Genomic DNA, 23,274 nt, shown 5'->3' with positions numbered 1-23,274 from the left:
AGCTGTTGCTATGCGGACGGCGGCGCACGCTTCAGGCTCGCTTAAGAAGTGCATTCGCACTTAAAAGCATACCGACAACAGAACTAACAAACCTTTCACAGCCGAGAAGCCTAATCCATAGGTCTTTGAACTAGCCATTTCTTCCAATCCGATTCCCAAAGTACCCACAATTTCCATGACGACGTGCGATCACAGCGACACTTTCCACTTCATGTGATATGGTGAAACTCTATGGTTTTAAATGTCCCGAGCACGTCCCGCATGTTGCGCAGGTGGTCGATGAAGGTGGCAGCTGTTACGTAGCCAGTTACTGTGACGTAGAAGGTCATGTGGCGCTCATACACGTGTCGCTCTACACTACTACACTACACTATCGCTCTGCACTACGAAAATATACTGGTGCATTTCTTCGGTCCCAGCCTCTCAGCATTCCCGGAATCAACAGCGAACGGGGCACACGATTTCAAGAATAAATACCAATGCCATGTGGCCTTCCAATCCCTCGGATGAAGAGGGATGTGCGGTAGCCCCGGACTCACATCGGAATCACTATACCTGGAGTAAAAATTATTTCTGTCGCGACTCCCTCCTGTCACGGTAATTAGGTGGAAATAATGATTTGCATTCACGAATTATTTCTGTGAACACCACTTCGATTTAATTTTTTTTGCTTGGGAGGGCGTCAATTCGCCATAGCTACACGTTGAATATGTGGTTCCCTATTGTATAGACCAACCAAATAAAATCACTTGGGGATATTTAAATCACGCCTGTATCGCAAAAAGTCCCGCTTAGCCAGTCTCGTGTTCTGTTCTCTCGGTTTGAGTAGTACGTACAAATGAAAGGACATCGACGAGGACAATTCCGCCTCACGCCTTTTCTACGTACCTGAACCGCCAGCGGAGACAAGCACGATCGCTCCAACCAGGTAAACGAGGAAAATACTGGCGATGATTATCAGGATCCACATTTTTCTAGAAAAGAATTGGGAAGAACCGCCCGTATAAAGCCGATGCCCATCTGTGCATAGGTGCGCAGAGAATCAGAGCCATCTGAATGTTTATTTTGTGTTTGAATTATTTTTCTTAATTCTTCTATACCAAGACAACTTACCCAAATTCCAAATAAACAAAGCACTAGGTCCGAATTTTATTTTTTTTTCATTTCCCTAATAAGTAACGAACCTTATACATTTCTGTAGCGCATTCTTCTCCAAGCGGTGCAATTCTAACAGGCCAGACATGCCATTTCTTCGGTATACTATAAATAAAACTAGCCGTTAGCACACCGGTTCTTGATCCTATATTCCGTGTCAACTGAGAACATGTCATCCGAAGTCTTTCGCAATTTCAAAATGTGTAGTAATCTCCGATCTTTTTTTCAATTTTCAGACATCAGCTCAGGCTGTACATAAGAAGCAGTCTTCGGCTGCTGTCTCTCGAATGGTGCAGCACTGCTATTGTTATTTATGGTTCCGCGATGTGGTACCGCCAACAAAAAAACCATGCTTTTGCATGAATCTAAAACCCTCATTAACTTCTTACAAAAATTGCAATCTTTTAACCAAAATAGACAAGCATTGAGTAGTTAACGAAATCTCATTTCTATCGTATGAATCTACTGTAATTGATTAAATACGGGTCGGCCTAAATTTGTACAGGTTTCGTAACACGTGCAATCGGGAAACGCTTGGCCCCATATGCATCTATATTTAGTGAGGCACAGAGGCGAGAAGGCTGAGTGGACGGCGAGGAGGCATTTTATTGGGGGACCTGTGGTCAGAACCTGTGCACAGGTTCCAAAGAACCGCGGGTAGGATCAAGTGCAGGTAGAGTAACGCTGATGTGCCGATGACGACCTGAAGTGGTAGTACAGTTAAGGGGATGTACGTACCTCTAGAAATGCAGAAAACCTATCAAGAAGGCTTCTCAATTGGACTTATTTGCTTTCAGCATACCTTGGCGACGCAGTGGAATTAGGCTGCCCCGGGCGGTTGGCATAGGCAGCAATGAGGATAACAAGGCAACTTGGTTGTCAGGGAAGGCAGAAGTTCTTAACAGGCTGCTAAGTGGCCTCCAAACATGTTGCTGCCATACAGGCGTGCCGTATGGCTGGAAGGATAAAAATTTCACTCGGTAGCAGTATAAACGAAATTACTCCATTGGTTTAGGTCGCACATGCAACTACGGCGAACTTCTCTTTGATCGTCTCTCGCCAACCGGGAACGAAAGGCCCTCCAGCTGGGTGGCGGGGAAGGTGATGTGAGCCGGGCTTTAAAGCACTTCACGAATCAACAGCCGCATCACGGCGCGCCGATCGCTATCCGTGGGTGTGGGTGATTCCCACATGCTCAGCAGGAAGCACTGAGGCTGCAAGTCTCCTAGAAACTGCTAAATCATTGCGATGCCATGAAGTGCAGTTTAGTTTGCAGGGCGAGAGCATAAAATGCGAGGTTTGAATTGCAGTTGAGGATTAGGTGCACCCGCTTACCTTCTGTCATGTTGGAATTGGCGCGTAGACAAGAAGCACGACTTATTAAACGTATTACTTGTAGGTTTTGGCGGGATGCAGAACCCGTAAACCAAACGTTTTTGCGACAAGGTGATGTGCGCCGGGCTTCAAAGCCACTAACGAATCATCAGCCGCATCACGGTGCGCCGATCCCTATCCGTGGGTGTGGGTGATTACCACATGGTCAGCTGGAAGCAATGAGGCTGCAAGCCTCCTAGAAGCTGGTAGATCATTGCGACGCAATGAAGTGCAGTCTAGTTTGCAGGGCGAGGGCATAAAATGCGACGTTTGAGTTGCCGTTAAGGATTATGTGCACCCGCTCATTTTCTGTCCAGTTGGAATTGGCGCGTAGACAAAGAACCACGACTGATTAAACGTGTTGCTTGTAGGTTTTGCCGGGATGCAAAACCCGTAAACCAAACTGTTTTGCTACAAGGTGATGCGCCCGGGCTTTAAAGCTCCTCACGAATCATCAGCCGCATCACGGCGCGCCGATCGCTATCCGTGGGTGTGGGTGATTCCCACATGCTTAGCAGGAAGCACTGTCTGTAAAGTAATTCTAGAAGCTGGCAAATCAATGCGAAGCCATGAAGCGCAGTCTAGTTTGCAGGGCGAGAGCATAAATTGCCAAGTTAGAATTGCCGTTGAGGATTATGTGCAACCGCTCCTCTTCTGTTATGTTGGAATTGGCGCGTAGACCAAGAACCACGACTTATAAAACGTGTTACTTGTAGGTTTTGGCGGGATGCAGAACCCGCAAACGAAACTTTTTTGCGACAAGGTGATGTGCGCCGGGCTTTAAAGCACCTCACGAATCTTCGGCCGCATCGCGGTGCGCATATCGCTATCCGTGGGTGTGGGTGCGTCCACATGCTTAGCAGGAAGCACTGTCTCTAAAGTAATTCTAGAAGCTGGCAAATCAATACGAAGCCATGAAGCGCAGTCTAGTTTGCAGGGCGGGAGCATAAATTGCCAAGTTATAATTGCCGTTGACTATTTAGCGCACCTGCTCGTCTTCTGTCATGTTAGAATTTGCGCGTAGGCTAACAACCACGACATATTAAACGTGTCTTATAGATTTTTGCGGGATGCCGAACCCGTACAATAAACATTTTTGCGACATCTAAATGCCGAAAACACATCACAAACATATCCCGCAGTTTTGCAGTAAAGGACCAGTCAATGAGGTTCTATTCATTTCACAGACTTCATGTATTCGCAACATCTCTTCCGGAGAAGACGCTGTTGGGTACTTTGAGTGAATTGCCCTAACAACTGAAAAAGATGATGTGTTTGTAATTGCCCATACAATCGTCTACGTCACATCCGAAGGGACTTGTGAACACCTGCGGATGCCGCTTGCTCTGGCTGATCGTACAGGCTGGGGTAGGAGGGCTAGAAAGGTATGTGGCATCACGTTTGGCTCTCACCAGTGGCATACCCAAAGCCGACAGAAAGATTTGCCCACCCTATCGTAACCGCACAGAAAGCGTCGACAATCTCGCGGGACGTAACTGCATCGCCATCAATTCAGGCACAGAGGCGTGTTGGCTTGGTTGAAGGCAAGAAGTTCTTTTATGGGGGGGGGCAGCGGCCAGAATTCGTGAAGCACCTGCGAATACTTATGACTGTCATCAAGCGCTACACAAAGGGCATAGCGTTGGGACAGCATTGGAACAGCGTCGATGGTGACTACAAACCACTTCTGTTTTTTTGTCAGCCACCGTGTCCGACACGAGACCCTCTGTCTGCTCTTCACCGCCGTCGCAGTATGGTGATGATGACGCCCTGGGATTGCTGGGAACCAAAACCTTCTACCAACGGCTTCTGATCTGAAACCGCACTATTTTTGTCAAGTAGACGTTGCATAGGCTGCGAGAGAGACGTCTACATCACATAGCAGGGCCTTATCAACAAGCCGTTTTATTCCTGCGAATTTTATTTGGAATGAAATGGGCGCCACAACTGTATCTACTAAAACTATTTGTGATTATCCCCCAGGTTCGTTGTCGGCATTCTTTTTATTCCTACCTATTCAGAAGTGCTCGTCTAGTACAACTCCCGTGCCCATATGTTTTCGTATGAGTTTTTATCACAGCATTCATGTTGTCAAACTACTTGTACAGGAAGAAGATGCTCAATTTTTCCTTGATTCATTGAAACTGCTTCTACTGCCCAAAATAGTCAGGCATGCCGCAGTTAAAGAGCTAACAGTGCATCTATGCCCAGTTTCAGCAAAAAGAAATGGGCTGCAAGTCCCTATGCTCCTAACACAAATGACGCTCTAGCCCCCGTATTGCGCAGCTGCAGTGTGCGCGTTTTCTACGTGCCATTGTTGAAGCTCCCACACACTCTGATTAGGTAAAGTATAAACGCCAAAAAGATTTTCCCGAGTTAGCTACCAGGTCCAATGTAACTGCGACTATATGTACATAGGTGAACCGGGCTGCTTCGAAAAGGTCCTAAAGCGGTGCTGTTCTGGTGTGAACCCCAATGCCCACGTCGAAAACGAAAACTCAAGAACAAGGACACGCACTGGCGAAGACCTTCTATAAACGGCAAGAAGGATTTAGCCACAAGACTGAACGTGGAATCGCTCATCAAACAAACATGCCACACACACCTAATCGAATCCCTGAAACCAGGCACCACAGGTCCCACCTTGATCTGTTCTATTTAAAGCCTTCCTATATTCTGGAAAAATAATTTCTGAAAACAAACACTCCTCTGTAAAGGCCGAAGCGCGAACTATTTTTCATTTATTCATTGGTAGCTGCATCTAACTTCTTTATAGCACATTGATTTTTGAAGGTTACATACAGCTCTCTTATGCTGCGTTTATTGGCGCTGGCCTGTCATAACCCATTTGTTGAAGGTTAGCGCTCATCCCATCCTCGCCTCATGCTCTGTTGTTACTACCCTAGGTTTCCTGTGTGACATATAGTGGTTCATAAAAATTGAAATTGCAGCAGCACAAAAGCCATGTTTGACAAAGTTGCAACTCATACTATGCCATCTTTGCCTGGCTTTTATTTCACTCTGACTAAGGCACTGCAACCTATGTTGCGCGAATCCATTTAAAACCTTGTGCAGTCATTACTGACCGAAGAACAGGCATCACGGCCAATGTATTCAAAAAGGACTTGCAGCACGGTCCCCTGTCGACGGAGAAAGAGAGCCTACAATCCACCGGCAAGCGGACTGACCAAATGGCTCAATACTTCTATAGCCGATGTACTGTCAGTGTACGTTCACGTGAAGAGCTGGAGCTGGGACTGCATATTCTCACATGTGACGTTTGCCTATAACACCGCCGCGCTACACACTACACGCTTTGCAGCATTAGGCTTGGTTCATGGCCGATAAGTGATGATAATGGTGGACTGGATTCTCTTGTCTCACTAGTGTACAGCCATCACCATGAACTCCAATGCGATCACCCAGCGAGGAGACACTAGGCGCCAGATTATATGCCAGCTTATCCGACGCCAGCGACATAAGATGCACAGCGATTTAACCTCAGAATTTGACAGAGCACGCGTGGGTGCCGAGTCCCATTACCGGCAAGGTCACTCTGAGAAGTGAATGCCCTGCTACTTCGGAACCTACAAGGTTGTCCGTCGAACCAGTTGTGTGAACTATATATTGTTGCGTCTTAGTAGACAGAGGTGTAGACAGCAGGATGGAGATGTACCTATTTATTAGGCGTCGCGCTATACCGAAGAGTACAGGCAGCACGGCGAGTCTCAGCGAAGATGGCTGAATCGTACTGCCCGCGAGCGGTGGACCCACACACTTGCGTCGTCGTCTTCGAACACCTGGCTGGCAAGGAGAGGGAACGTAACACTCGCTGGGGATTGAACACTAACACTGCACGGCGATCACACATACTGCAAGCAGGGGATCGCTGCTTGATAAATATGCATGTGACATTTCCCCCCCGTCGAGAGAGCATCGTCCCGATGCGTGCAATGCTCTGTAAAAAATGAATGCGCTCGAGGCATTGTCCCTCAACGTGTCAGGTAGGGCTTCACACGCACGACATGAACGACGTCAGGGGGCAGTTACGCCGGCGTTGAGAAACGATTCCGTCGTCCACAACCTCATAGGTGACGTCGCTAAGTTGGCGCAACTCTATAGGGAACAAAGTAGCGTTTGAGGAGCTTTTCAGAGTCCTCGACGTCGAACAGGAGCCCATACCCAGACTCGTTCGCCGGGTTTGAAAACGACAGTCCTGTGATGGAGGTTGTAACGGTGCGTGTCGTAGCCCTGTTGCTGCCTTGTTCGTAAGCGCGCAGTTGACGCGCCTCACTGGTGTCTTGAGGCAGCATGGCGTCCAACATAGTGGTCGCGGGATGGCCGTAAAGGAGGAAGAATGGCGTCATCCGGGTCGTGTCTTGTAGGGCCGTATTGTAAGCGAATGTCACGTATGGCAATACGGCGTCCCATGTCTTGTGCTCGGAGTCGGTGTACATACTCAGCATATCCGCTATTGTTTTGTTGAGCCGTTCAGTCAACCCGTTTGTCTGCGGGTGGTACGCTGTTGAGGTCCGATGTGCTGTACCGCTCAGTTGCCTCACTGCGTCGACAATCCCAGCAGTAAACGCTTTGCCTCTCTCCGTAATAACAATGGCCGGGGCACCATGCCGGAGAACAATGTTGTCAATGAAAAACTTGGAAACCTCGAAGGCAGTTCCTCTTTGGAGGGCTTTTGTTTCAGCATACAGAGTGAGGTAGTCGGTAGCGCCTACAATCCACTTGTTTCCCGCGGACGACGTCGGAAATGTTCCCAACAGGTCCATACCGACCTGTTCAAACGGCTTCTCGGGGATTTGGACAGGGTGCAGGAGGCCCGCTGGCAGGAGTGGTGGCGCTTCCCGTCGTTGATATTCACGGCACGTGCGCACGTAATGCCGCACGGCTGCAGAACGTTTTGGCCAGTAGGATGACTGCTCGATCCTGGTCAGTGCACGGGTGAAGCCGAGGTGACCCGCCGTCGGCAGATCGTGGCAAGCCCGCAGAACCTCGTTACGAAGTACTGCAGGTACAACAAGCAGGTAGCTTCGGCCACACGGAGAAAAGTTCGCTTTATACAGGACACCACCGCGGAGACTGAAGGATGACAGCGCTCTTGAAAACACCCGCGGCACATGGGTGAACGTCCCACCAAGAAATCAATCAGCGGCCGTAGCTCGGAGTCCCCCCGTTGCTGCTCTGACACGGAGGATGTGTCCAGCACTCCAAGAAAAGCGCCGTCATCGGTATAGTCATTCGCCGACCCAGCGCAAGCTCGTGCTCGCGAGAGGCAATCGGCGTCGGCATGCTCTTTGCCGGCGGATCGTATTACCTCGAGGACGGACGTGAGGCGTTCGAGGTGTTCTTCAACCGTAGTGGAAAACACGATCACGTCGTCCAGATACACCAACCAAGTTTGCCACTTTAGGCCCGACAGCACGGTGTCCATCAGTCTTTGAAAAATGACTGGAGCGGAACACAACCCGAACGGCAACAGTTTAAATTTCTACAGCCTATCAGGCATCACGAAAGCAGTTTTCTCGCGGTCCCGTTGATCAACCTCGATCTGCCAATACCCGCTTTTAAGTTCATAGAACATAAATAGCGGGCGTGTAGTAGTCTGTCGAGGGAGTCGTCAATGCGAGGCAACGGGTAGACATCTTTTTTTGTGACCTCGTTGAGTTTGCGGTAGTCCACACAAAATCGTAATGTCCCATCTTTCTTTTTCACTAAAACTACGGGCGACGTCCAAAGACTATTCGACGGTGCGATGACGTCATCTTCCAGCATTTGCTGTACTTGCCACCGTATTGCATGGTGCTCCTTGGGGGCCGCACGGTACGGGTTATGAAGGATGGGCCTCGTCGTTTGTCGGGTAATTATTCTGTGCTGTGTCAGATGCGTCTGACGGACACCTGATGTGGAGGAAAAACAGTCCGCATACTGCTTCAGTAGGTCCAGGAGCGCTCGGCGTTTTTCTGATGACAGGTTGGTGCTGACGTCTATTGCGAGTTTAGTGCTGGCTGTTGCGGTGGCACTAGTTTAAAGCACACAACAGCTCTCTGTGTCATCGACAGCGTCGGAGAAGGCTACAGTAGTCCCTTTAAGGACGTGCTGGCGTTCATTAGCGAAATTGGTGAGCAGGAGGTTTCGGCGGCCACAGGACAGGTGCACCAGGCCTCTCGCGATGGCAAAGCCGTGGTCGAGGAAGAGCGATGTGTGCAGCTCGGCAACGCCATCGGCAGTGCAAGGATTGTCGCACTCTACTGCTACAAACGCGCAGGATCATGGCGGCACACTTACTTCGTCAGCGGCGATACACAGTGGTAGACGTCGGTTCTCGGTAGGCTGTACTCGAGGCAGAAGCGTCGATAGGCTCGCCCTGCCCTCGCCTATGTCTATAACGGCGTCGTATTCTCGTGATAAATTCATGCCGAAGATTACGTCTTTGCAGCAGCGAGGTAGAACGACAAAGTGCCAACAAAGTCAGTGTCTCCTAGACGTATCCTGGCCGTGCATTTACTGACTGGTGTCATCAGGTGGCCTCCGGCGGACCGAAACTGAGGCCCGTCCCACGGAGTCTTTACCTTGCGCAACCACTCAGCAAATTGCTGGCTCACAATAGAATAGTCTGCTCCGGTGTCCAGCAAAGCGGTCACCTCAGTCCCGTCGATGGTAACTCTGAGCTCAGCACTAGCGCCTTCGTCGGGTTTAAGGGTCGTCGTCGTCGTGTGCTTCAATAGCGGCAATACTCTATGGGGGCTTTGTTCTCGTCGAGTGGTCGCGGCAAAAGCATTGGTTGATGTCGGTGGTGGTGCGAGGTCTTCCAAGCTTCTGCAATCATCAACCTTGCCTCCCGAAGTCGCTTCGTCTAGTTTCCCCGCCGGGGGCTGGAAAACCGGATGTCGGGGTCGTCTCGAGGGTCCCGACGGGTCGGCGGGAGGTGCGGTGCCGGAGAAGGTGAGCGTGATCGACGAGTAGGCGACGTGGTGTTGCGTGCGGAGAGGTAGTCGGTGATTTCGGTCGGCCGCTGGCCAAGACGGGGAGGAAGAGCAGCCCTAGAGAAGCCACGTGTCCGATTTCGCGGTAGGGGCACCGTCTGTAGACGTGGCCAGGATCACCGCAGTGATAGCACAGGAGTTGCCAGTCAGCTGTGCGCCACAAATCCGTTTTGCGAATCCGGGTCGGTGGGAATATCGCCTGCGAAGTGGGCCATGACTGCATAGGCGGGGGTGGCTGACGGAAAAGGACAGTCGGCAGGTTTGGTGGCTGCTGATGCATGGCTGCTGCGTAGCTTGCGGGGCTCTCTTGCACGGGTGGGTTGGGAGGCGAGAATGCTTGGCGAAGCTCCTCATGCACAATCCTGGCCACGGAGGGTGTCGGCTGTGGAGCCGCAATTCCAAGCTTGCCTAGCTCTTCGCGCAAGATCGACTTGATCAGTTCCCGCAAAGAGCTGCCGTCGGTCGTCAGGCTACCAGTGTTATGGGAGTGTTGGCGGACCTCCGAGAGTACAGGCGACTTCGGTCCTGCAAAGCCCGCTCGATAGCCGTGGCCTCCCTGATGAACTCTTGCACAGTGCGTGGCGGGTTTCGGACGAGGGCGGCAAAAAGGTGCTCCTTGACGCCATGCATAAGGTAGCGAAGTTTCCTCGCGTCCGACATGGCAGGATCAGTGCGGCGAGAAAGCCGTGCCATGCCCTCGACAATCATGGTGACACTTTTGTTGGGTTTCTGGATTCTCCACTCCAGCAACCGCAGCGCGTGCTCAGGACGATCCGGGTCGGAAAAGGCTTTCTGAAGCTCCTGGCGGAAGTCAGTCCACGTCCTGAATGTAGCCTCATGGTTCTCGTACCAAATGCGAGTGCCGTCTTCCAACGTGTAGTATACCTGCCGTAGTTTGAGTGCATCATCCCACTGATTAAAATTGGCAACATGCTCGAAGTGAGCAACCCAGTCTTCCACGTCCTCGGAAGGCATCCCCGTGGAATTTATTGGGTTCGCGAGGCTGGTGAATTACCACCTGTGGTGCGGCCATAATGGAAGATTGCGGGGCCTTACGGGTGCGGACGTTGGAAAGGCCCGGTGATTCAGGATAGAGACCGAACTTCCACCGACTGCTCCGATGGACAGGCGTGTTGATGAGACACGGCCTTTCTGGGCTGGCGCCGGACAGGGATCCTTGCATCCGAAATCCCCGGCACCTCGACCAGTGTTGCGTCTTAGTAGACGGAGGTGTAGACAGCAGGATGGAGATGTACCTATTTATTAGGCGTAGCGCTACACCGAAGAGGACAGGCAGCAGGGCGAGCCTCAGCGAAGATGGCTGAATCGTTCTGCCCGTGAGCGGTGGACCCACACACTTGCGTCGTCGTCTTCGAACACCCGGCTGGCAAGGAGAGGGAACGTAACACTCGCTGGGGATCTAACACTAACACTGCATGGCGATCACGCATACCGCAAGCACGGGATCGCTGCTTGATAAATATCCACGTGACAATATTTCTCTCTGTGGTGGCTGAGCGTTTTTTCTGTTGAACACGGCTCGTTGTTGTATACGTACCAAGGCACGTGTACACGTTGTACATGTGCCTTACTTTTACCACTGAGCTTCACCCTAGACCAATTCGGTGCCGTGACCCCGACGTACAGTGTTTATTCAACGGGTGTATTCCAACGCATTGAGTAGCTGCTTTCTTCCAGAAGGGAGCGATGGAGCCCCTGTGATTGGTCAAATAAATGGCCAGTCTCAGAGAGTATGTTCCACAGGCCAAACTATCAGAACTAAGCAATGAAGAGGAGACGTATTCAAGCAAAGTTAGCGTTCCGCCATTTTGAATCCATCGGTTCCTTCTCTTGCTGTGCGGACATGTACTCTGATAGCACTTCTAGGTTTCTCAATATTTATGATACAGTATATATCGACTGGCTGCGTATTTGTTCTTTATATAGGCAATGGCATTGAAAAAGCACTGCAAGCTACTTTTAATCTTTAAACTTCTGTTTTGTGGTCGATAATGTTAGCTATCATTGACTATGTACGGAAAAAACGGCGTAGTTACGGCGGGTAAGAAGTTTTCATTTTTACAGACTTTCCACAACAAGATTGTACACATTCTCGTTGTGGAAAGTCGTTCGCAAAGTTGTTGTGGAAAGTTTTCATCCCTCTACGGAAGGCCGTGCGTCACGAATGGGTACGAGGTAGTTCTCAGGCCCCCCGGTGTCCTCGCAAAACACTTCGAATACCCACCAATAGAAGGCGCACTGCTGCCGCAGGGGCAGATTACTCTTACACCACCTAGGTAAGGGAGAGGGAAGGGAGCCCCCCGCTGCTGACGCTTAGCTGCCGATTCCTTTGAGCGAACCGTAGAACTTCCGTGGCGAAGCCGTTGCCGTTCGTAGGCCAACGACCGTCGATGTTGGAACTGATACAAGGAAACCCCTGCACCTCGCTTTTAGCAGATTTTGCACGAGGCAGAATTGAAGCGAGTATTTTTGCTTCGATGCTGCTGGAGCGCTTCGGCTCACTGTGTTGCTGGGTTTCGCAAAACACCACGGCAGGCTCCTTGCAAGTGCTCATTCATGGTGGTCAGCGCGATTAAATGTCCGATTGAGAGAACATCCTGGGTCTCTCAAGGGAGTGTCGTCCTCACACCTGTCCCGCCACTGCAAGGAATGCGGTTGCACTCCCGACTTTGAAAAAACAGTCGTGGTGACGAGAAGCAGAAGCCAGCGCACGAGGGAAGTTGCGGAAGCGTACAAAATTATAAAAAGCGGCGACACGTGCGTGAACCACCCGTCTATCGCACTAATAGATGAGGAAATAGATTTTCTTGACAAGTCGTGTGTGTAAAGGGCGTTCGTGATATGGTTGTGTGACTCGTGTATGATTTCATCAATTTTTTGTATCTTTTTTATTGCTTAAATAACACGTGTTCTTCCAATAAAATTCCAGTTGCTAGACAGCGCCTGTGTCGTCTATTCTCTTTGTTAATTGTTTTCGTTCACGCTGACCACCATGAATGCGATCCAAATCGCCCAATTTGCTACCTTGTTACAGTTCATTACTAGTTCAACGGGCTCTTTTACATGTGTTAACCTCGACTTTACTAATCCTTGCAAGTGCGCGTCTCTTCTGACCCTGCGGCTATAAAACTTAAAAAGTAAGATCAGTTACGTTGTCCCAGCCAGTAACGGAGTTCGAGCTTCTCGTCGTAGGGTTAAAAGGTTATAGCTAATTCTCATGCATGGCGCGAATGAGGGGTGGGGTCGTGGACATCGCTTTTGAGACCATTTACATCTGTGCAACGCGAAATAAAAATTTCTCCTCAAGCTCTTCGTCCTCCACGCACTAGGCGATGGCCTTCATGTGAGAATGAGAACAAGACAACGACACTATGACGAGGTGAGAATGAGAACGAGACGACAACGAATTTATTTCTAGCTTCGCAAAAAGAAAAAAGCACTGCTTAGTGGTCATTATTTAGGATGTGTACAGTGTGCGTCTTACCAGTCAGACTGTCCCCTCATCCCTGGTGAATACCGGAATGGCGTAGCTGTTGAGCACGCACGTCTTTGCCAGGAAAATCGTGAGCTCGAATGCTATAGCCACTGCTTCGCTTCATTTCGGTTTTCCCCGATAGGACCCGCAAATTTTGGTCCAATTACTTTGAACGCGTGTGATCAGAGAATGTGTAGAACCACAGCTCAGAACATCGAGAATATATACTACTACCGAATGCGTATGTTATCGTGGGAGTGGAGTTCAGAAATCAGACTTTACTTACAGTGCTGTAACGAAATCAGAAAAAACTTCGTTAGCATTTGCGCATCCAAAATATAGGTCTGTGGTTGAAAATAATCTGGACAACACTGACCTCCCTCCGATGCGCCTGTGCCCGTGCCTGTGCCTGCGTAAATCATTTAAACGAGAACACTTGACGTATGTTCTCATACAGTGCTTCGAATTTATATTTTGCTCCCTTTGTGAGATGAATAAGCGATTTGTCAAAATATAGGGACCGTTTTAAAAGAAAGAATATTTTATCAACAAAAACGCGCGGCAGATTGATTTATTTTTACACATGTTTTTTGCTTGGCAGGGGATGGTGGATCCCTTTTTAGAGTGTTCAACCCCAACTCGAAGTAATGTTCTTACATATATGGTTTTCTGCTCTTTATTTATAGTATGAAAGCATTCTTTGACCCATGAAGTGGAAACTGCAGCCGTGTGATCAACGAATGTACCCAAAATTCTACACACCTAAATAAAAAACAGCCCTGAAAAAAAGCGGATATGAACCGCGGGATGGACGTTGACAGTTAAGTGCGTTAGTCACCACCTACCTTTTGGGCAACACGAGACAGCTTTTTAAGCATATCTATATTTTCTCAGTACAGCCTTCACAACGCTTTCGCACTGGGTAAATGGGTACCAAGGGATATTGACTAAAGCCGATAAATCACCTTTGAGGTAAACTCAGGTCTACTTCTTGACTTGAATGGTAAAGTGGTTTGTTCCGTTAAAGCTTCTACACCCTACATGTATTCATGCTGGTTCCATTAACAAACCCTGAACGATTGTGTTGTCAACAATCTTCGAACGGGTAACGAACCCCTACAGGGGAATCGGCCAAGGGCCACAATGGCCGCCATGAGAACACAGGGCCGATCAACAAACTCCGACTTGACTGCGATGACAACATTCACTCCCACAATCTCCCCATGGGCGCTCAGGGCTTACGTGGATGCTCAGAGAGATTTGAGCCTATTAGTAGGGTTTAGGTGTTGCCTCGTTTCATCAGTAGCTTTAGTGCTCAACAGTTCAAGTTTGCTGTTGAAGTTTTGCGCACACTGCAGTGATGAGTGTTTTAATATACCCTACTGGAATATTTATATTCTGTGCCACTGTTCCGTCTTTCCCAAGAGGCAAAATTATGCATTTCTTGCCTATTAAATGTTGTGTGAGAAGCATCTCACATCCACCAACACGCAAACACATACAAACTAACCCACACACGCACGGACATAAGGGCGCACGTATGCCCACGTGCACACGCAACTCACCGAGCATGTTCACTGGCTGCTTAGGTATAAGTACTTTATAGGCGAATCATAACGGCACCAAACTATTTCTTTCATAGAGAGGGCAGGACCTAGACATATTTCTTTTATTTTCTTACTCCACGCGTTTTCTAAGCACGGACGATATACTTGCACTGTTTAGGATGTTTGAAGGTAAAAGAAGTACAGCACTTCGAATAATTATTATTTCCCGCATGTATGCCATTTAGGCATTTATTGGGTGATATTCGCGTCATTAAAATTTATTCGCAACGCTTACCTGCGCTATCTTGCACCATGTACATCTCGGACATCCCGGATATATCAGGTTGTTCCCCTGAAAATAACACAAGGCCCTTTGTATGGCACAAACAAGAACACAAGTTTAGTTTTCCTACTAAGATACCCTATGCAATATTGAAATCAGGAGACCAGCAATAATTTTTTTCTAAATCACATCGTTTGCCCTTTTCAGGAAAGCAACGAGCCGCTCCTGATGGCAGGAGAATGCACGTTCGCCTTTTTTCAACAAAAAAAGCAACTGCACAAAAGTGTTCCTGTAACGCATGGCAGATTATCAGGAAAAATCTGCCTTCGAGTAGTGAATACTAAAACCTAATTATTTTCCTGTTTTTAACAGACACATTCAAGTGAACCCTAAGTGACGTCAAATTTAAAAATAGAGGTGCCAAAAATTTGGGTGCCACGACCACCAGAACAGAGTATTCCTAAGAGTGCGTTGTATTTGACCGATACCGCATATATCATCAACTTACGTGTTGTAAATTTTAAATCACGAAAGGAGCCAGCAAAATCCGAATGCGTAGGGAGAGTGCGGCAAGAAATACAGTTTCTTTTTTTATAATTTCAACAGCAATCGCGATTTTGCTTCATTTTCCTATCTTCTTATTGGTAGCTATTTGAAGACACACTGGGAACGTGTCTTTGAAGCTCTTCTTTTTTGTTGAAATAAAAAAAAAATGCGTCAATGCGCTCCGTATATAATGTTAACCAGCCAAGCGTTTATAGGCTCCCGGTGTTTTCCATTTGACGGGTGACAGGGCCATTTTGAGATAAGCGACGGCCGGTGTTTGCTATAGCTAAGTTGCGGTTTCTCTGCCAGCATGGCCCGCTGATGTTGCGTGAGTTGTTATTCATGCGATACCTAACTGCGTATGCGCTTCGCTGCACAAAAACAGCCATCCAATCACTCTTCCGTTATTTACCACTCATCTCTAACTGACCTAGCACGAATGCTTCTAGAGTTTTAGTATAGGAGTCTTGTGTGTACACGCGACCGATGAGTTTACCATTCGCCTAGCTATATAATTGTTCTCTTAAATATTCACATCACCGAATTGTTGTTAAAGAGTTTTAGCTTGCATGATATCTGGGGAGCGAACGAAGTGCTCCCAAAGCGCCCAGATTCGCAACCTGTGCGCCTGCGTCACTGCATGTACCAAGTGCACACGTCGTTTTATCAGAGAAGCCCGCAAGCCTTGAAATACGGTAAAGGTCTAAGTTTAAATGATTTACCATTTCTGCGAATATCCTCTGGGGGAGGGCTGCGCGGATCCCTTGATGCAGAGGAAAAAAGTTTTACGCTGCCTTCATATGTAAAGTTGAGAGAAGTGGGTAGGCGTCGTCCAATCCGTTCGAAGGGTGCCCGATCGATCGTCAAAGCTTGAAAGACCCAAAAAGCAAACAGATACCCAACCATACCACGAGTTTTTGGCTCACTAATTAAAGGCATCTACGAACGATATAAATGTACACTGATACGTGGAATATGATAAAGCTACACCACTACACTCCTCCGTCGAGATCGAAAGTTGTTTTTCTCTAATAGAAAACCATTCCTCATCCGGATTTTGACATCGTGAAATGCTGGTTACACGCACGGGCCGTGTGTCCAGAGATCTTACCAGACATTTTCGCTCGACCAACCAGTGTAAGGGAATATGCATTAGTGTTTTATGACAGGACGCCATCGGTACCGCTAAGAACGTTTTCGCTTTAAAACAACTATCATTTGTTTTTGGTTGTACGTTGGCATGTGCCACCAACGTTGGCACTTGCTATTGCCTGAATTATGTTATTCTTGAATACTACCCGGAGCAACAAACGACTAAAGTGGACACACACTACGAACTTCCAAGTGAACGCTTATTATGCAAACACGTCGTACTTATGAGCGCGCATGCACACGCCTACGAAGGATGCAGTCAACTCGCTGACTTGTGCTCGCAGCTAGTCCCTTTTACGGGAAGGCTGCGCCGCTCGCTCGCTTTGAAACACTATACACATGTTCTGTTCTTTAAGATACAGTTAAACCTGAGTGTAACGAACCTCTATATAACGAATTCCTGGATTTAACGAAGTTTTCATTCCCTATTGCAAGCCCCTTTGAAGACCGTGTGTTTGCGATCTCGATGTAATGAAACGTTGCGGCGGCTAACCCTGATGTAACAAAGTCGGAAAGCTGATCAGTCATGATTTTCTGCCCTTTTACTGAAAAATCGGCCAGAAAGACACAGGAATTTAACCAAAAGTAACACTACTGTACAGACTCGGCAACAACTAAAGTGTCTAAAATTGCCCAAACATAAAAATCTACCTGAAGAAGAAGAAGAAGAAAATGAAAAAGAAAAAGAAAACGGAAAATAAAAAGAAAAGAAAGAGAAGAAGAAGAAGAAGAAGAAGAAGAAGAAGAAGAAGAAGAAGAAGAAGGAAAAGAAGAAGAAGAAGAAGAAGAAGAAGAAGAAGAAGAAGAAGAAGAAGAAGAAGAAGACAATGACCGAAAAGACAATGGCCGCCATGGGAACATAGGGCCGATCAACAAACTCCGACTTGACTGCGACGAGAACATTCACTTCCACAATCTCGCCATAGGCGCTCAGGGCTTACGTGGATGCTCAGAGGGCTTTGAGCCTATAAGTAGGGTTTAGGTGCCGGCTCGCTTCATCAGTAGCTTTAGTGCTCAACAGTTCAAGCTCGCTGTTGAACCTGTGTGCACAGTGCAGTGATAACTGCTTCAATATACCCTGCGGGAATATTTATATTTTGTGCCACTGTTGCATCTTTCCCAAGATGCAAATTTATGCATTTCTTGCCTGTTGAATGTACGGGTGAGAAGCATCTCACACCCACCAACACGCAAACACATACACAGAAACCCACACACGCACGGACTAAAGGGCGCACGTATGCACACGTGCACACGTAGCTCACCGAGCATGTTCACTGGCTGCTTAGGTATAAGTAATTTATATGCAAATCATTACGACAATCTATTTATTTCATAGAGAGGGCAGGACCTAGACATAATTCTTTTATTTTCTTACTCCACGCGTTTTCTAAGCACGGGCCATATACTTGCACTGTTTAGGGTGTTTGAAGGTAAAAGAAGTACAGCACTTCGAATAATTAATATTTCCTGCATGTATGCCATTTAGGCTTTTTATTGGCTGGTATTCGCGTCATTAAAATTTATTCGCAATGCTTACCTGAGTATTCTGGCACTATGAACACCTCGGACATCCCGGACATCTCATAGTGTTCCCCTGAAAATAAAACAAGGCCCTGTGTATGGCACAAACACGAACACAAGTGTTTTTTTATAATATGCAATCTTGAAATCAGAAGACAAGCAATAATTTTTTTTCTCAAGCGCATCATTTGCCCTTTTCAGGAAAGCAACAAGCCGCTCTTGATGGTGGGAGAATGCACGTTCGTCTTTTTTCAAAGAAAAAACCAGCTGAACAAAAGTGTTCCTGTAACACACTGCAGATTATCAGGAAAAGTCTGCCTTGGAGAAGTGATTACTAAAACTATTTATTTTCCCGTTTTTGACTGACACATTCAAATGAACCCTAAGTGACATCAATATTAAAAATAGAGGTACCAAAAATTTGGGTGCCACGACCACCAGAACAGAGTATTCTTAAGAGTGCTTTGTCTTTCATCGATACCGCATATATCATCAACTTACGTGTGATAAATTTAAATCACGAAGGGAGCTAGCGAAAATCTCAATGCGTAGAAGAAGAAGAAGAAGAAGAAGAGGAAGGAGGAGAAGAAGAAGACGACGAAGAAGAAGAAGAGGAGAAGAAGACGAAGACGAAGAAGAAGAAGAATATGATAATGATGATGAACGGAGTGGATTGCACTATCTCGTTCCTAAGGTAGCATCCACTTCTGGTTTTGCTTGTGTAGCGTCACACAGCATCACGTTGCAAGAGTATCTACGGAACGGAAACCCCACGATGCGTCGCATCTACCCATGGTTCCCCTCGCGGGAAGATGGTGCAAATTTTATTCCAATTCGAACATGATAGTTAAAAACCTGCTTGGACCCATAGTAAAACGCTAGTATCGGGTCCATTGTTGAGATACAAGGCATTGTAACTGGGTGCAGAATGCAAGATGCGAGAACATTGCGAATGCAGAAAAGAATATTAAGGTATTGTACAAACATATATATGCACACACTCAAACTTGGGTACGATAACAGAAACATGCAATTTTTATACACGAACAAAAGAAAGGCAATGAATAATAACAACTACGCAGTAAACGTTTGCTAGACGAAGTGGTTTTTGTAGTCAAGAGTTTAATGATTTTGTTACTATTTGTTGAGTCACTGCTGGTTACGGAGACTCATTTGGGAGGTAAAGGAAATGTTTCTTGATTTTAAAGGGAAAGTTATCAGCCAATTTTCTATCCTCTGGCAAACTATTGCAGATTTTGGTGCCGATGAACTGTAGTCGTCGTTCTCTACATACGTATTGGTGGAAGGTAGGATGAAGTTACCAGCAACCGAATTCCTGGTAGGGCGGGATGATGAGCACACAATGGACGAATGAGCAGGGCGGTTATAGCTCATGATGTGATTAATGGTAATGGCTGTTTTCGGTTGACGTAAACTGTCCATTGGTTTGATTTCCAGTGATCAAATGTAGCGCAGAAGATACACGCAGGATGTAAAGAACACATACGGACGAGAGCTGTGTATTCTTTCCGTCCCGTGTGTTTCTTCTGCGCTACAGTTGATCACTACGAATTACCAACCAGCCCAGTCCACTGCTTTACTTATGATTTCTAGTTGGCTAAACAGGGGTGCGCGGGGATGATCATGGGCTGAGTGCGTTATTATTCTTAATGAGCGCTTCTGTTACTTTTGTAAAGGTTCAAGGTATGTAGTGTAAGTCCCACCCCATCAATCGATGCAGTAGAATAAATGAGAGTGGACGAGTGAAGAGCACAAAATCCTTGATTTTGCAAAGTCGAAGTAATTTCTCGCTTGCAACAATGCATGGTAGCCGGAAGAGAGCTTTGAGTACACTGAGTTTATCTTGGCTTGACAGTGGAAATGGTGGTCAATAACTACACCTAGGTATTTGAATGAGTTGGTGATTTCGAGTGTATAATTATTTATCTTTATTTAAATAAAGATTTGAATAGGACCTCTTACGGTAACCGAAGCCGGAGTATTGAATCTTTTATTAACCATAGATGCAAAGAAATCCACCGGACCTGATCACGTACCAAATATTTTTCTAAACAGATACTCTGAATGGGTATCAAAATATTCATGCGTTCTTTTTTAATAAGTCAATAACTGTGGGTAGACGGCCAAAAGAATGGAAGCTGCGCAAAATAATTCCGTTACACTAAATCGGGAAACAAAACAGATGTGTCGAATTTCAGGCCTGTTTCTTTAACTTGAATGGTGTGTAAGATTCCTGAACATGTAATCCTTAAACACATAATAATACATCTTGAACGTGAGGACTTCTTGTCCCCTTGCCAACATGGTTTTCGGAAGGGTCTCTCGACGACGACTCAACTGTTAGAGCTCCACCATGATTTATCACTAAGCATTGACGGTCAGAAGCAGATGGATTTACTTTTTTGTACCTATCCAAAGCGTTTGATCGTTTACCCCATAAAAAACTAATTATGAAACTTGAATCCACGTTAGGCGATGGAGTCATTGTTAACTGGCTCATTGACTACTTAACCGATTGGCAGCAGTTTGTTCTAGTCCAGAAAGAAGCGTCCGAAATTGTCCCGGTCACACCTGGTATTCCACACGGTAGTGTCCTGGCTCCGATTCTCTTCGTCATTTACATAAACGACGTACCTGCCCAATCCAGAACCAAAATCAGGATCTTCGCTGATGACTGCATTATTTACCGAGACATTATTTCACCTGATGATCACATAAATTTAAACGAAACTTTAAAATCCATTTCCAGGTGGTGTGATGATTGGCAGATAAAAATAAACGTACTCAAATCCGCTTTTTTGATCTTAACGAGGAGAAAATGTATTTCTGATTTTTCATACGCGATAAACGACGCGCCCCTTACCAGGGTGAACGAGTATAAATACTTAGGGATCACCATAACCGATGATCTTAGGTGGCGATCCCATATCAACATTACATCATCCGCTCTGAAACGGCTGTTTAAAAGGCAGAGCATTTCTTTAACTCACGGTGTTATGCGTCCGTAACTCGGCGTCCGCAGCCAGCCAGCACGTGCGCCCCTCCCCCACTCCTCCTCACTCTCAACAATAGGTGCTGGCGCGCATGCGCGTGCTCCGGCGCTGAAAGATGCGTTGCAGCAGCAGGTGCTAGCTCCTCTCGCTCTACTGCGCGCTCTACGAATATACACGTTGCCCGAGCGAAGGATCCGCGGCCCGACGTTGACGTTTGGCCGCGGCTTCTCGTGCACGAAGTTCGGAATCGGCAGCGCGCTTCACACGCTTGCGCTCGGCGTCGGCAGCGCGCCGTCTCGGCGCATTCCCTTCTGCCGCCGTCGATGAAGAGGATGGCACGATGTCGTGAACTGGTACCGCAACGCTGACGCTGGCTCGCGTCGCGGTACTGGTTGAAGGTGTTGCTTCCATCGCTTATGAACTTCGACGATGGCGCACTGCCCCCTCGAGAGGGATAATAAGAAAGAAAAGAAAAAGAAGAAAAGAATAATAATAAAGATCCAACCGATTGCCCCGCAGAGAGGGTGGGGTGCAAACGATGGCAATAAATAACACGTTACGTACTTACGTCTCTCGTCTCTCTCTCTCTCTCTCTCTCTCTCTCTCGTCTCGCAAACCAACTACCCAACCCCTACGACAACAACAACTACAACTACCACCACCAACTACCACAACCTACGCCACGTGACCACCCCCAATGCTCTGCATTTACTCGTGTCCCTGGCGCGGGGGGCATGCGACGGAGGTTTTTTTTCTCAGTCGCCGCCTGCATCTCGCGCCACACGAGACAAAGCTACTTGCGTACAACACATTCGTCAGAACAATCTTAGAGTACACAAACATCGTCTGGTTCCCTTCCGAAAGAGTGCATATTACAAAGTCGAAGCAATACAATGGAAAGCGGTTAGGTTTATATTTCAAGAAATACAAAATAACAGAGTCACCTTCCGAGTTATTAGAAAAAGCTGAGTTGTTGACCATGCAAAATAGGGCGAAATTAGCGCGTTTAAAATTCCCGTTTCAATTGCTTCATAATCACATGAACATTAGTACCACAGACCTCATCTCAGTCGTACAGACACGACCGACGCGTAATAAGCACTCTTTTACCCTCATTGAATTCCTTTGCCTCACTAACTGTCTCAGAACTCCTTTTCCCTCTAGCGATAAGAGAATGGAACACACTAAGCCCATTAATCACGAGTGCCACTTCAATGACAACATTTTTAAAACTTGTGGAAAAGCAAATGGTGCAAATTTAACTTTTTTTAGCTCTAACCATCTGGCGCTACCCGTAATATAAACTGCCGTCATCGTCTGTTTGTAGGTGTTACTCTGAGCCTTTTACAGTTCGATTGCTTTTATGCCTGTATGTTTTGCTTAAAGGATCAACCAAATGTAAACCTTTTCAGACATGAAACTGTGTGAGTTTGCTTTTAGTGATGTCAGAGTGTATTAATGCCAGTAATATGCACACCATGGTCACTGAAACCTTTCTGTTATTATACATTATTATTGTGCGATGTATTACTATGCATTTAGTGCTGACTATAACATCTGTGACAGATTTTTTACACTTCAACGTACTTTTTTTTGGCCCACCTACTATGATCTCTCACGAGATTGGCATTATCTTTAAATAAATAAATAAATAAATAAAATGCTCTCTACATATATGGGAATATGTCATGAATGAATTACCCTGTACTTTGTTTTCTTCATGCTGACGGTGAGTTTATATGCCTTGAATGAATTTGATATATTTGAGAGATCACAATTTGTTTTTGTTTCGATTTCTCGCATATTTACCCCGATAACAATTATTGCTAAATCATCCGCGTACAATAACACCTCTGCGGTATTGATAGCCACTGGTAAGCCGTTTACATATAATATAAAGAACAAAGGGCCCAGGACAGATCCCTGCAGGACACTGGTGCCTATCGGTTTTTGCGAAGTCGTGATGCGGCCTAGAGTAACAACCTGACTACGATGAGTTACGTAACTGGAAAAGAACTGAAAGCTGTCATTTCTAAGGCATAGTTCAATTTTTTTGAAGGATGTTGTGGTCGATAGTGTCGCATGTCTTGTGGAGGTGAAGGAATACGATGGAAACTAGTTAATTGCGATTTAAAGCTGATTTTACATTTTGTGTCAATGCTTTAACTCCAGTGGCAGGAGAGTA

Source organism: Haemaphysalis longicornis, unplaced genomic scaffold, assembly GCF_048455015.1.
Source record: "Haemaphysalis longicornis isolate Haplotype H1 unplaced genomic scaffold, Haemaphysalis longicornis Haplotype H1 scaffold_6, whole genome shotgun sequence".
In the NCBI taxonomy this organism is placed as follows: domain Eukaryota; kingdom Metazoa; phylum Arthropoda; class Arachnida; order Ixodida; family Ixodidae; genus Haemaphysalis; species Haemaphysalis longicornis.
Note: the sequence above shows the minus strand (reverse complement) of the source record.